This window comes from Caloenas nicobarica, chromosome 9 (genome assembly GCF_036013445.1).
Source record: "Caloenas nicobarica isolate bCalNic1 chromosome 9, bCalNic1.hap1, whole genome shotgun sequence".
Lineage (NCBI taxonomy): Eukaryota > Metazoa > Chordata > Aves > Columbiformes > Columbidae > Caloenas > Caloenas nicobarica.
The window spans coordinates 14412501-14429178 of record NC_088253.1 but is presented as its reverse complement, the minus strand read 5'-3'; positions in this window follow the sequence as shown (position 1 = coordinate 14429178).

Sequence of the window (16678 nt, the reverse complement as noted above, 5' to 3'; positions counted from 1 at the left end):
CGTAAGTACCTACAGTAACAAAGACGTATGATTACAGAAAAACAATTCTACATGAACGTCACTGATACTATCTGAAGAAAAACACTTGTAAAAATTCCAAATCTGACTATAGAAGAGCTTATAGGTACAAGATATCATGTCATCTTTAATATAAATCTAAGAAATTCCACTGCTATCAGAAATGAAATGAAAATTAAATCAAAAGATTTAAGCAGTTCAGGTGATCTCCATACAGAGATAGAAAGGCGGGGGGAGCGAATACGTACACATGCCATCATGTGCAGAGAGATCCAAGGGAGTTCAAGTAAAAGCCAGCCAGGGTAAGCAGAGGGAGTGTCACCAGAAATTTCTGGTTTGAGTAGTCAAAGTGCAGTGGTGAGTCTGAACTCCTAAGTGAAACCTGTCAGACACGGCATTTGAATTAAGACAGATCTTGAAGGGAGTGCATCATTTACTTCTCAGATAATCTGGGAGATAATTCTTTCTTAGACACCCACCCAAAACTGATAAGTGTATGAGGAAAAAAGAATTCCCCCTTGTTCTCCCACAAACAATAACTCTGTGCATAGGGAAATACACCCACAGACAGCACACAAAAAATTACATCACCTCCTTCTCACATGCATTTCTGCTCTCTTCAAAACTACACTGTTCAAGTGAAGAGTATTTTCTATAAAACATGGGCCAAGATATGTTTAATAAAGAGAACTTGGTGAATTTAAAGTGAAACTTTCTCAGTTAAGAACTAAAAATACTCACTTTACAGACCATCTGGGAACACTTCCCAATTCCAAATTTAGGGTCCAGTAAAAACTCCTACAAATAGTCTTTGTGTGTGAACACTTATTCTTCCTGCATTGAATTTCACTGAACTGGAGCCAATATGACTTTGCACATGAAGAAAGCTAAGTGAGGGCTCAGAAACCTGGCATGGTTAAATGCCATAGTTGGAAGCATCCAACCATTCTGCTTTGCATCCTTTCTCTACACAGACTCTTCATCCACTATTGTAGATGGTTATCTTCTCTAAAATATGGAGTTTGGGGTGGGGGGCTGTGTTTAGAACTCTCTTTAAAAAACATCAAAGCTGAAAACCTTACAGTTTGATGATTTGTTGAAAAAAGAAATTTGGCTGCTGAAATAAAGGCTCTCAAAAAGATGAAAAGTAATCAATGTATCATTTGCTTCCCATCCCATTACTGTATCAATTGTTAAACAGTCTTGGAAATAAAAAGAAATATTTCATTTTTCTGTTTGCTTGGGAATAAAGAATCTTTGCATGAACAGTAAAAATATCAGCAAAAATATGTAGGAATAATGTAAAAGTAACTTAATTGCAGGGAAAGTTATACAGAACCCTTTTAGGGTGCACCAAACTTAAGTTTTGACAAACTGAGACTTAAACAAGTATTTTTTCTTGAAGAAGAAAATTGTTTTGAATTGTGTACATGTAGTTTCTCTTCTCAGTGCAAGCCCCAAGCGTGTTTAGTGATTTTGGTAAATATGCTTGAAAGAAAACCATGCCTGAGGGAAATGATCCTTTGTTGGATATGTATAAGGGTTGAAACAGCTTGGTCAATGAGTGACCATAGCATATGAATCTAAAACTAATCTCAAAGAGCCTGAGGGTACCCAAAGCTAACCTAGTCAAGTAGTCATTTTTTTCATGTGCTCTGAGCTAAATACATTGTCTGTAAAAGACTCCCTGTATGCCTCAAAGCAAGTGTTTTGTTTTTCTCACATTAGAAAGGGGGTAAAAATGTTTTAAACAATATATTGTAGAGGGTGCATAACAGCAAACTAAAAATAATTGTGTAATAGAACAAGCAGTATCTTAGTAGTCACTAAAATAAGACTCAATTCTGATAGTTGTTGAGAAAAAGTCCACCTAAACAAAACTAATTTCCATGAGACTACTTCGGAGCTTAAATTTGTGGGGCCAAATTCTTTGTTGCTGGTTATCCACAGATGGTTTACAATCCCCCCAAAATGAAGAAAAACAGTTCTGAAAAATCACCACAGGTATTTTTCTGGTCCATAATTAATTGAAGTTCCAGGTTATTGTTCATATTTTAAAACAGTTTTTTCTAATCTAATTGGATCTTTGCATCCCTATTACTAATTACCCCAGCCATGCAGAGAAGAAGTAGTATACTCACCAGACATGTTTTCAGTGGTATACAATTTTATGAATTTACCTAGGAACCCCATAGTAATTACTGTTCTGTTGCAGTTCACCACGCTTTCTGTGATCACCTCTGGCTAGCAAAGCCGCCTTTTCAGCATCCCAGAACACCTCGGAAGATTTTTCACCTCATTATTAGGACTGTATCATATTCATTTCATAGGAGGATTCAGGGGTGAAGAATGCCAGTTACCTTCTCATGACCTCATATTGGAATTTCTATCCTATTCAGTAATTAGGGTCCAGACCTGGAATAAGGAATTTAACTCCACAGAAAATAAACAGCTGTACAAAAGGTATGAATAACTAGCATGGATTGCTGCTTCTCCTTCCACCCACAACAAGGATCCAGTTCTCTAATAACACTGAAAGGGGAGACCATATTAACTGAAGGCATAAAAATGTTGTTCCAGTCAGGTGTTCGTAGATAAGTACTAATGTCATTTCCAATGTCATCTCAGATCCACCCAGCTCAGAAAATATGGGGGAGAGATCTGCCAGCTTGTGGCCCTGATTCACTACATCGCATCTGTGGGTCCACCACCAGTCAGCTCCAGTGAAACCATACCCTAGTCCTGACCTTGGCTCTCCTGTCTCAAACAAGAGAGATGGGCAAGGCCTTGCTGCCCTCTTGTCTCACCAGTGCAGACGTCTTCTCTTTGAAGTTGTGGAATGTCACTTCAAAATATAAACCAATCTTCACAAAACTAAAAAAAAACTTTTAAAAAAATCTGCATTACCAAAAGCCTTAGGAAATGTACAGAACTGATTTTTCGAGTAAACTATGATAATGGGCAAGTCCAGTTACATCTCACAATAAAGCTGCATGAGACAGAACTGCTCCATCAACAAGGGCAAGGGATGGGGTGAGAAAATCACTGAAAAATATTAAGTCCCCTGAGCACCACGGGATGTGCAATTTTCATTGTGCTCTGAGACATACTTGTGTGGCCTTGTTGCTTCTATTGATCACCGTAGGTCTTTCCTAATAGAGTTACAAGACATTTTCAGTTGCCGACTTAGAAACCTGTGGGAAATGGGATCCAATCATCTGGCTGCTGTTTGTATAAGGCCAGCTCTGTCTTGTTGCTACTGCTCTGTTGGGCTTTAAACACAATACAGCACATCTGCAGCTGAGGGGCAGGGAACAGAGATTGTGCTGGCACAGGTGAATTTCTGTGAAGCAAGAACCAAATCTTTCTGGTCATTTACAAAGTTCAGTTAATTTTCTTATTATTCTTTTGTTATGGAACTGCAGTTCTGAATTCCAACAGGGTTGTGAGTACAGGAAGAAAGTGGGAAGCATTAAGAGGTATTTTATTTTATTTTATACCACACCAATAGGTACAGTAATGAATGAACAGAGAGCATTTTTAAATGTTATGCTGAGGTAGAAGGTATTGAAAATACTCATAGGAATCTCACTGAAAATAAATGTTACTTTAAGCAAGAAACTAAAAGCACAGGGAATCTCATTAAGAATCTGTATTTTGGGTTCTTACACAAAAGATATTTGTGTTTTGCTTATCAGAGCTGCACCGAAAGATAATAAAAGAAGGATAAACTTGTACACTTGAAAAATTCCTACTGAAAACATTCCATAACCAAGTTACCTAGCACAATCTACAACTTCCAAACTAAATATTGAAATAAAATACAAACCACTTCCCTCATGTAATATTACTAATAGCAATCTATATCATTTAAGATGCTCATCAATTAAAAAAAAATACTAGGTAAAATGCAAGGCAAAGCCTGACCCAGCAAATTGTGGAAAATTTTCAGCTTATGCTGCTGTGACATGAAGATTATGAAGTGCAACACATCACAGAATTGGGCCCTTTGCTGTTCTCCAAGCCTTTTAGAAGAAAGACTCCTGCAGGTTCAGGGGAGTGTTAGCTCAGGACTCCAGCAAGAGAGCAGTGTAATTGGGTTGCACATGTGGGAGAAGGTAAAGGGACTCTGTTACATGCACAATTATGTTTATGGACTTACTAAAATTTTTGCTGAAAAAAAGAAAATCAAAATGCTTCATGGCAAGATTTCTCTTCTTGATGAGAACATGTCACTGGCCACAAGGAGAAACTACAGCTTCATAATTTGAAAAGCAGTAAAGAGGACTTATTCGCCCCACCAGATTTCTGTTCTGTCCCCTCCTGTGATGAACAACCTTCACCACATCAGCGTGACAGCGCTGAGATTAGTGGAACCCTGAAACAGCTGAAACGCTTCCACATTTGATTTTGTAGTTAAGATTTCTTTACCATTAGTGTAAACATAAATATTGTATCATGGTCTGGAGGTTCTTCCCAGGAAACAACACAACACAATGCATGCAAATTACATGCCTATAAACTGAAAAGTGTGCTTGATTACATCACTGTGACTAAGCGACTACCCTGACTTCAGTGAAGTTCACCAAGATGCTAGGAAACAGAGTTTCTGTTACATGCATTCCACTCTGCAAGGCCTTATCTAAAGAGACTGTACAAGCAAGGAGCGAGGAGGGGGAGAAGTATCATTCCAAACTGAAAGGGAATGAAACCCAGCACAAAAGTACATACAAACATTTACCATCCTAAAGAGGATGATACGGTCCATGAAGACCTGCCCTCATAACCTCAGGAAATACAAATCAATCTGTGTTTCATCATCTGAAACTTGAACTTCTAACTAGTAGCTCTATGCTCTTCCCCCTGCCTTCTTCAAAAACTCCTCCTTGAACTGATTTACACTATTTGCTTCCACTGCTGACTTCGGCAGTTTGTTCCAGACCGTATTTCAACTACCCTTTGTGCGAAACTGTTCTGTCTGAATATATCGGAGTCCCTAAATTCTGGTACACATATTGGAGTGGTTACAGAAGTAATTTTAGTGTGGCTGGCAGCTGGCCTAACTCGTGCTCTGATCTCTCCTCCCCTCCCTCAACCGAACAGTTAATACTTTGCCATCAAAGTCAGGGCTGCTACAAAGAGAGCCTGCTCCAACCCAGTGCCCAGTGGGACACCGCTTGGACTTGTCATTTATTAGCAGGACAATGTGGCCAGACCAACCTTCCCAGCCCTTAGGAGGGACCAAAGTAGTGAAGTGTAGAGGGTAAGCAAATAAAGAGACGCAGGACTCTACATCTTACTGTGTTAAACAATTTGATCCTATTAATAGGTCCTTTACCTGCTTTCCACAAACATTTTCATAGATAACTCATTTTTGTTTTGTTTTTTAAAAAGATATTTTTAAGAAATAAACCTCTGCCACAATATTTTACCTGATCATCTTGAAAACTCGACAGTCATCTAGGGAGCAATTGAAAGCAATACAATATCATTCCGTGTTCAGAGTGAATAATGAATATTGGGAGCTATACCTACAGCAAATATTTGGCAAACCGTCCATAGCCCTAAGATATATTGATATAAATAATCTGTAAAATAAAGTTGAATACAGAGATCTGTGAAAACTGAACTTTATTACTTTTTTTTCACTTTGAATGAAAAAGCGGACTCAATTTCTTGAAATCTCAATTGCGGCTGTAGGTTGGTGATTAAGTGGCTGGAAAGAAATGGGAGAGTGAATAGCAGCCTCTGGATCTTGTATAAGTTGCCAGTTGATCTCAAAAGACAAATACCGGATCCTTAATTTTGATTTCTGAGGGTCTGCACTTTCTAAAGGATGTTTGCTAGTGTCTTTTTAAATCCACTTTTGTGCGTGAACTAAGGTTAGGAAAGAGGCAGACAATCTATCAAGTGTGCCATAACTTTTAAAGGAAGGTGGCATTTTTTTCCCAGTCAGAACAACTTTCATCAGGAATATTTTTGGAAATTTAGAAAATCTCTTTGATGTCAGAAAAACTGTTTCTCACATTCTTTTGAAGCAGACAAAAGGTCAATGTTAATTGCAATATGTTGTAAATCATATAGATTACTTTCAAGAAAGTATTTAAGGGAGATATCTTATATGTGACATTCATTCTTCAGCCAGCCAGACATGGATGATGTTTAATTTATAAAGAATTAAAAGGATGGAAGTCTCTTGCAAAATACAGAATTTAATGAAATTCTTCTGTTTTGTTACCATTTCACAGATATCATCTTTTCTTATTTATGGAGAGAAGTGTATTAATCATCAGATGCAGAGTTGCAAATTCAGCAGAAACATAAATTATCAGCCCTAAAACTCAAATTCTTTCAAAGGATCTGTAAAGCTAAAAGTTTTTAATAGCTCTGATAGAACAAATGGACAAGAAAAGATAATGCATCTTTTGAAACACAAACGTGCAAAGATGTTATGCTCAATTACTCTGACAAAAGATTTGGAAACCAACAATATCCCCTGTGGAATACCACTGCTAAACTAGAATGCTAAATCAAAAGCTCAAAGTTAAGCAAGAATAATATAGCATAACCCACATTAAATGCATGTCATCCTTAAAGCTAGAACCCACTTGGATATTTATTAAATAACTATTTCTACTTTCACAAAGGGGAAAAAAAATACAAAAAAGAGCTCAGACCAAGAGTGACGGTAATAAAAGTACCCCTCTGTATCTCACACAGAGGAATGGCTGGACTGGGCAGGCTGCATCCCTGATTGCAAGTCCTCTTGTGACCAGTCAGAGAGTTAAAAGGTTGTTTTACAGTCTCATCAAAGCTTCAGAGAGCAGTCTTTCAAAAAGCTCTACTGGAACCTGAGGCAGGGAGGGACCTATGTTTTGAAGGTTTTTAGAAGAGGGAGAACTATAACTGTGGCTATCATGCCGGTGGCTAACAGAAAGCTACTGTGTACAAACGAAGACTTCTAGCAAGCTACCAGAAAAAGGTGCTGCAGGAACCTCAGCGATTCCATGTTGCAATGGTATTTTTCCAGCCTGATGAAGGAAAACAGGCTTGTTTGATTTTCAAGGAATGCTCTCAGCCAAGCTGCACAAGGAGCAGGGTTCACATGCAAGCAAAAGCTTCCATCTGCCGGAGGAATCAGGGATGCATCCAGCCACCTACTGTGGGATCAGGGCACGGGAACTACTGGGGAGAGATGGTTTCCAGACAGCTGACATTATCAGCAGTATTCAGCATTGCATCACACTAGATGTTTGGGAAGCCGCTGCATTTGGGACACATCTATCCCGACACTGATGTTGAGTAACAAGGAATGGAATGTGGGCTGTTTCTGAGGGACGAGAACGACATTGCCAAAAAAGCACTAAGACTACGAGTCCAATTTAGGCCAGTCAGTTCTTATTATCTTCACTGAGACGGCAAGTCCATAATTTTGGCTGTACAGAAAAAAAGGATCATCTTTCTGAACTACAGGCCTAACATGCAGCTGGGGGAGGCTGGGGTCTGGAAGGGCCTCAGTACATCGTTGGTGGATATTAGAAATCTTGAGTTCCTGTACTAGGATATAACTGATAGCATTACAGACAAGTAAAAGAACTAGGAAAATTTAGGTTGATTGTGGTATCATTTTAATTTACCTGTTCTAGATGTTTCCCCTCCTCTAGATGAGAGAGGTGCCACGAGATCAGCTTCGCTTCGCTTCTTGTTCTCCAGACAGATATGCCAGTCAGCGGGGGATCATTATTCATCTAGAAAAGGATGAATTTGTTGATTCATGTTAAAAGCTGATAGGAAAGTTGAAAGGACAACAAACAAGGAGAAATACAGAGCACACAACTGTGGTTTTAAAGTTAATGGGTTCTTCCCATCAGGTAATGCTGTATATGAAGTAATAACAGTGCTAACTAAAACATTAGTTGCTACTTGATGACACTTTACATCTTTATGTAAACCTCTTATTGACACCAGCAGAATCTCATGTGAATAAGGGAGAATAATGTCCTACATTGTACATTGATATCTAGCGTATGTAATGTGTTTATATAATCCAGTCCTCTCCACAGAATTAATTTGGTCTGTCTGGTATGGAGCATGTAATGCTGGTTACCCACACTCCCTGTGTGCTTTTGCTTCTGGAACATGCAGCTTGTTCTGGTTTTTGGCATCTTGGCTGCCTGTAGAATGGGGGTAAGACCAAAGACTTAATAATGGCAGCCTGCTGACAATCACTGTTGCCAAACCAGGGCTGTGTTCATGTGAGATATAAAAAAACATACATTCATCCTTCTATTTATGAACATCAAACTTCAAATTGACAGGTAGCTGTTAAAGAACTTTCACTTCTAAATTGTTAAGTAAAAGAGAAAGGAGGCAAGGAAGGCAAGGAAGGCAAGAGAAAAAAAGGCTGAGAAATTAGTGACGGTTACTAAATTACTCCAGTGAACAGTATTGATTGACAAATCCAGTCCCAAAAATCAGAATTAAAATTAACTGCACTTACTGCATTGATCAGTCACATTGCAGAGTTTGAAAGTATGGCATGAAAGATGAACAAATGCTATGAAAGAAAACGTCAAAACGTAATTATAATATAAAAATATTTGCAAGTTATATTTTATACAAGAGTAACACATCCTTCCAAGTTCAAAAACTTTGCATCACCCAGAGAGAGTAATTACTTACCTTAAAACTTTTTCAAAAAGTTCTAATGGAAGGGATATAGCTATCAATCAAAATTAAATTAAAAGGGTTTATGGCCAATGACTCAAAGCAATACAATTTTAGTTTTCTAAAGAGATTTATTTACATAGTGAGATTAAAAATGTCTCAGATTTATGCACCCACACTAGGACATGAATTTCATAGGTTTTAAACCTTTCGTGGAATAACCTTTACCCTGGGTTTGAGATAAGTTTGTGTCAGCATTTATAAAGGAGGGTCTTTCTAGCTGTTAGATCCAGTATAATAAACTGCTTCCTCCTTCCTTGTTAAATGATAACTTTTACTCCTTTAAAACCCCTTTTCCTTTAACCCTGTATTTTATTTTGTTTTCCTCCTCCATACTTCTATGCCCAGATCTAGAGCAATTCCCAGGAAACTTTACCAAGAGATTCCTCTAAGGAAAACAAGATTATTTCTCTGGAAACACACTGAGGACTAAAAGGCTTGTCTGGAGGAAAATCAGTGCTAGCACTGCCTGGGATTACACTGGAGAGTTTAAAGACCCACAACTTCCCTTTCTCTGCTAATGCAAAACTGGGTCGATTTGTCCAAGGAAGAGCGCTACACCATGGGACAAATTTACAATACTCATACACACGTGCATTAAACTCATACACAAAAGCACATTTTCTTTGCTGGCTTCTGTCATTAGGCCTGTCTTCCTAGATTTAATAATTGGACACACCCGAATCACGGTCCTAAATAGCCATCTCATTTACTGCCTGCTTTTCAATTAACTTCATTTTTTCCAGACTTCGACCCACAAACTTTGACAGTTTTCCTTTAAGAATAGCCCTAGAAGCTTTATTTCTTTCCAGCCTTCAGTCTCACATTTGTTGTTCCTTCTTCTCCTTTTCATAAGGTTCATTATCCATAAGTTACAAAGAAGCCAAATACGGCTAGATTGGAGTAATACAGAAAGGATTCATGTAATATTTCCACACATTTTAAAAATCCTACAGTTGTCCAAGACTGGTAAGCTCTTCAGCTGTTCTCAGTGCTCTTCTACAAGTAAAACAGACATCAGAAACACAGAAAGAATGCTTCATTCTTCCCAGTGCATCTTGTGCACTACAGCAGTTTCCTTCTAAATCCTGAGAGGACGGGCACTGAAGGGACATGCTCGGTTAGTTAACAAACAAGGCACATGTACTTCACTAGGCCATGCCATACATGGATACCTGCTTCCCATATCTCCATAATCGCAGTGACAAGGAGCAGGACTTCTTCTGCTTGCCATGAAGCTTTCTGGATCACTGGAGATTATTTTCAGAGTCTTGCTGCACAGATTCTGCCAATTTGTGTTCAGACTCTTTAAAAGACTGGAACAAGTAGCCGAACAAGCACTGAGCATAGGAGGTAAGTCAACGCACACAGGCTGCACTGTACCTATGACAAAGCTACAAGTAATCAACAACTAAACTCCTTATAATTTCCTGTTGTGCAAAACAAGTGAATTGACTAACAACACCGCTGATGTAATGGTGGCCAAAGGAGAGCTGGACCTATTAAAAACTTGTCACAAGTTTACTCTTTGATCCTTTGTTTAATCTTGTTCATCCTATTTTGTCTCTTCTGAAACAAACCAAGTTCTTGTGAGGTACCAAAAAAAGAAATGTGTTAACAAAGGTTTCCAACTCCAGCCTCAGGCACCATGCAGCTGTCAGGGTGGGACATAGCATTTGGCCCATGTCCCATTCCCATTGACCCTTTTTATCAGGGCAATATCAGTGTTGGGGACCACCAGTAGCATCACTCTGCTCTCAGGTGCTGTTTTTCTCTGCCACCTCCTGTATCACAGCCCTGTGCTTGTACAGAACTAATGGGCTGTGCACAGATATTACACATGCCACATGTGCTGTGTAAATCCGCTGCTCTTGTGTGAGTATAGCACAGCTATACTTCACCAGCTCAGCACTTTGTATCCAAGGATGCACAACAAAAGAAAGGTTGGTGTTTCCAGAATGTACCGGATTTTGAAAGTGCTGACCAGCCGTCCTGCGCATGCCCTACGTTGACAGGCATTGTTGGGGGGACTGTGTGTGAAATGACAGACCTAATGAATGCACAATAGGCTTTTTTGCAACAGGTGAGGGACAAGAGGGCGTGGCAATACCTTGAAATCAAAGAAGGTAAATGGCCCAGTAAGCAATAAAGGTTGACCATTACAGTCCAAATAATTAAATTCACAATACTGCAAATCTACTACTGCAGAATATAATATCATCATGACCGCATCTATCCTAACCCACTGATGACCTCAGGGAATTTTCAAGAATATTACTTCTATTTTCTTTCCTTTCATCCCTAATGCATACAGGCAGACTTAGCTATGTCTGCAACAAGAGAAGCCATTATGTCTCAAGAAAAAAAAAAAAAGGACCACTCCCATTACCCAAATGCCGAATTTCATATATTCAGTTTACCAATATCTCACACTAACCTTTCAGCTAAGCTACTAAATGAGATGGGCTCAGATCTCTAAAATTACTGGGATAGAAGCAACATTTTTGTCAACTGCAGTATGAAACCAGAGTATGAAAAACATAGTTGACATGCTAAAATACGAAAAACTGCCATTATATTTAAGGTGTTTCTAAGAAAGAATATTACATTTGTTATTGTGAATAAATTCACAGATTTACCATGTATCAGACATTAGGCTTTATTTTTCTGTATAAAATAAATATAGCTGGAGTATAATATTATGACTTTGCTATTATTTTGTAAAACTATTTAATTTAAACAGAGATGCCTATTCACCTGATACTATAAAACTGAAAACAAAACCATCAAATTATTGTACAATGCAAGTACTTTGTACATGAAGACAACATAGGTAGACTTTCTTGTGAAACTGCTGGGTTTTATCACTGTTTAATGATTTGTTGCACTATTTACAGGATAAACAATAAATCTAACATGATTCATCATATTAGCCAATAAATCATGAGACAAATCATTAGGCAGAGTGATAAAATCAAGTGTTTTAGAAATAAGTTAATCTATGCTGCCAATGCCTAATCTAAACAGTTGCTTAAAAACCCTATTTACTAATCATTTTTACATAAAGAAAGACTGATGATTATGTAGATTAAATGTGTACTTATTCCTATAAGGAGTAGATATCCACATATTCTCTCCTGGTCTCCTTAGAAAGAAACAAAATTAAAAAAAAAAAAAAAAAAATCCACTGTGAAAAAAGTAACATCATTTTGATTGTGTTTGTATATTTACAAAGGGCTGTCTGCACCACTTTTGAGTCTGCCTTCGATTTTGGTGAAGAAATAGTTAATTAAAAGCATGCTGCAAGGCCGTTGGACAGATATTATCTTTAGCTATGAATTCCATAATATCCTAATTAGCAATTTCATTAGGATGTGATGGCTGGTTCTAATGCTTCTTCATTCTTCAGTCTGAATATAACCCTGTAGTCTTTCTCATTTGTGACAACTGTGTTTATAGCTTCTCTACCCACAGAGCTTCATGGCACTTTGAATTATGCTCAAGAGTATATGGGCATCACGTCACATTTATGTGCCTGATATCATACATGACTAGCTGCGCTCCAGCCAGGGTCCTTAATGTACATTCTACAGATGGACTACCCTCTGAATGCTTAGCCAGATATTAAGTTAAATCTTTTTGGAGTCAAGCTTGTTTCACATCAGTTATACAAACATATTGGTTCCTTTAAAAGGACAAATGCACTGAGAGTAAGACAGGGAATACAGGTCGGAAATCTAGGAAGATCATTTTAAATTTTAGTTTAGCCTTTGCATTTGAAAATCTCTTCTTTGGGAATTATTGTTATCTGTGGAAGGTTTGTTTTCATTTACTTTATCCCAAAGAGAAGTAGCTGAGCAATATTTATCAAGAAGTAGATAAGCAGCATAGTTGGCTTAACCATGAAAGAAACATAAACAGCGAGGCAACCTCCTTCCCTCTCACTTTCTGTTTTGTATTAAAATGCAACAAACCTGACAAGATAGTGACAAACCAACATGATATTTTCTAGTGCAGTATTTTTCCTCAAAAAGGAAAAAAAAGTGTTAACATTTGTATGCCACCGCCTGTCTATCTATTTATCACATTGGGATTATGTCATACATACTGTACCTTCTTGATAAGGCTAATCTTGAGAGCAAGGTATTTTCCTCTAACTGAAAGAATATGTTTGAGTAACAAAAGCATCTGCAATTAGGGCTGTGACCAACTGTTTACGTGTCACACAGAGCTGGGTGAACAAACCCCTCCAGCTCACGAAGCCCATTGGGGAAGGGAAGGGGAGAGGCAAGCCTGGCGCTGGGAGGGGCGCTGTGCCAGGGAGGCTGAAGGGAGCAGAGGGGATATTGTTTGGTTTGCTGCTTTCTTGCTTTTTATCTCAATCCGTACAGTATGTTTTGTAAAAGATGTCTGAGAGACGACTAGAGAAGTGACAGCAATTTGATGCTTTATGCAGTATAGGTGGGGATCATTTGTTTGTATCTTTGGTTTATAATGTACAGACATCCCATACATATAAAATGTAATACCCAGGAGCACACCAGAATCATACGCCTGCAGTCCCTTGTTATTCTTTTAGAACCTGCTTATCTTTCGTTTCACTTTTTCCTGATGACACTTAAGGTCAGGTTTTTAAAGGCACTTAGATGCCTCATTTTATTGGAATCAATGGGAGCTAGGTGCTTAAACATCTTTGAAGAACTAGCCCTTTAATGTTTATTAACAATGCCTCAGATGAGGGTACATCCCAGAAAACATAATAATTGCCTTCCTTTATTAACTGTGGTGTGTTGAGATAAGATAGAATCAAGCCCTCAGACTCATCTCCTCTCAATGATTTCCTAAATGAGATCAGTTCCCACTTACATCCTGAATGACCAAGGGTGACTAAATCAGAGCAATGAAGTACATTTACGTCCTTGAAACTCCAATCATCTTGCAGACACTTCTCCCAGTGTTGCTGATTCGCATATTATCAAGTCTCAAAATGTTTGGTGTTTTTCTTCAACACTCAGCTATAATAATTTTAAGTAAAAGAGAATATGTCCTTTTTCTATTTAAGTAAAAATGAAGCTTTTTTTTTTTTCCTTTGGAAACTTAGAGTCTCGCGTACTAACTATGGAACTACAGATAAAATAGGATTATTTCTTCGTGTTTTTGTCCTCACGCTTTTAGTCTTGTGGATTCACATATACCTTGTTCATCAATGCACGGCACAAAGCATGGGCCCTCCAAGTCAGTCATGAGGTACAGAATACATCTAGCATCTTTGGACATAAAAAGTCAAAAAGCCAGGAAAAAGACAATTCTAATAGAGGCCTTTGGATGACTGGTTCTAATGCTTCTGGTAGGGAAACGTAAGGAAGAGAAAGGGAGGGAGAGTTTTCCTGACAGACCTTCAGATTGATGAGAAACTGTGAGGTTTTCTATCCTCTCCTCAGACATCTTCTCATTCTACTTTCTGCTATCCCCAAGCACTGTCATCTTCTCACAAGCAAGATGCCAGAAGGAACCGAAATAAGCCACCATGAGCAAGTTACCAAACTACGCCAGTCTGACCAGATAGTTTTGTATTAGGTTCAGCAACGAGGGCCCGACCCAGCGTGTGTCTGCACATTCCTTCTTCTCCTTCCTCCCAACCCAGGTGGTGTCCTATAGAGGAACTCTCACATATCACAATAGCTCTCTTCCTTTACCTTGATTTTTTTGTCCACCCATAGTGATGGACCAACAGACCATGACTCTGGACAGTGAGCATTATATACTAACACAGTGAGATGTGTTTAAAGCATTACCAGCTGTCAGAACAGTGACAGGTTTGAGCTTGAACTTAGTGCAAGAGACTCTCTCAACCTTTCACACCACTTGCCTGTAACCTCCAACACAACACAGTTTTTAGGTTTTTTAATGTTTGTTTTTAGCTTAATTTTCTTTCCTCTTTGTAAATCTTCACCTGATTTCCTGGAAGTCTCACTCCGCACCTGAGATACATGAAACATGGAGATTATTTTTTTTTATCAGACCAGAACTGCTAAGGAGAAGATTGGATCCATGTTCCATTTCTGCAGAAGCAGGTGACCCCTGGTCACACCACCTCTCCAGAGTAGCTGTTCCTAAAGCCTGCTAAATCAATTTTAAGACTCTTCTGTTTAATAACAGGATAAACCACAGCCCTTGTGTGGATTTAATTAAAGCCATGCAATCTACATAAAGCACACAGAACAGTACTCACTCTGAAAGAAACCCACCCATTATCTCAATAAATTCAAGACTGACTGGACAGGCACTTCTTAAAAATTAAATTTTTGAGGTATTACAATCAGTGAAACTACTCCAACAGTTATTCACGTATAAAATCAAAATGTTCCTACTGCCTGCCCTATCAAAAATGTTGAAGTCAACAGAACTCTTTGTCTGTTTACGTGCAGGACCAGGGCTATTTCATACATTAGCACTGATATGTTTTTTTCCTGCCGCTATTCAACTCATATGTTTTCGAAGTGATAATCAGGTCATGTGGCAACTGCATGGCTAAAATATTGAGTAGCACTGAAACTCTATTCCTTTAAGTGTTTGTATATCTAGATTTTAGCGTCAGGAATTAAGAGGTTCTTATCTAAAACACCCAAAATTATTTCTAAAATAGTACTGCAAAAACATTTTGCAGTGAATTACTTTTTAAAATATATTTTAAACAGAAACACATCACCATATTTTCTGTGGGCTTGAAAGCTTATGTTAAGTTTCCAAATAAGTCAATTCTATAAAGATAACATCTTTTTTTTTAAGAAAAAGAAGTGTTGCGAGCTAATACTGTACATAACAAATAAGGCTTAATTAAAATTTAAATTGAAATCTGTATTGGCTAATCAATCTTGAACAGGAAATATTTAAAGGCAAGGTTTCAAAAGCTCTCTGGTCAAATGTTTAGGTACTCAGTACATATAATTAGGGTAAAAATGCCAAAGTCTTCTGTTCACTAAAGTATAAGCAGAATTTACTAAAGTGCTCCATGTCCATCTGTTCCTACTGTGACATTTACAGATTAATTTCTACACAAGCTTAGCACCCAAAATGCCGAAGTCCTCTGGGAGTCTGGATGCATTTTGACAAGCAGTATCTGAGCACAGGTAGAATCTCCGCTCTTTCAAAACCCAGTTCCAGCTGCAGATGATGAACTCTGCTGAAAATCCGCCCTGTAACCATTAGCATTACGTCGCCACGTTTCTTTTCCTTCATGCAGTTGTTCTAAGGCATGCTGCAGTGCACATAACGCTTGCATTAATATAAAAATTGTATGTTTTTGTTTAATTCGCACACAATTAATTTTCTGATTACCTTGTTATATATCTGACAACTATTCTACATACAGAGACACTCAGATCACTTAGGCCACACATGAAAGCCAGCTTCAGATGAAGACTGAATGAAAATCATCCCGAGAGATCAGTACACAGTCAGATTTGCTGACCCATTAGCCTGATCATTACTGATGGAGGTAAATAGCAGTAAGAATATTAACAATGAGACCTGAGGCAGTCATAAAGCCCTACCTAAGGTGATTTGAGATATCATCCTATACTTTTAACCCACTATAAAGATTCAATAAAAGCCCAAGTCAGAAAAGTGAATACATATCATATTTAAATCTAATTAAAGGTTATTTTTGTACAGATCTCTAGTACTTTTCAGTAGGGATAATTTTGTCTTCCAGTCATGATCTCTCTGCACATATTCAACACTACATACTACTGAAAGCACTCAGCTGACTTCCTAAATAGTCTCTAAGAGATAATGACTCTTTTTATAGTGTTTTGATTCATATTTTATAATAAGGTAACTTTTAAATTTCCCCCAACACAATATTTTTCTGTGTTTTCCCAAGAAGAAAAAATGAGTATGGTCTGAAAAAACAAAAAGTCTTTTCATAAAG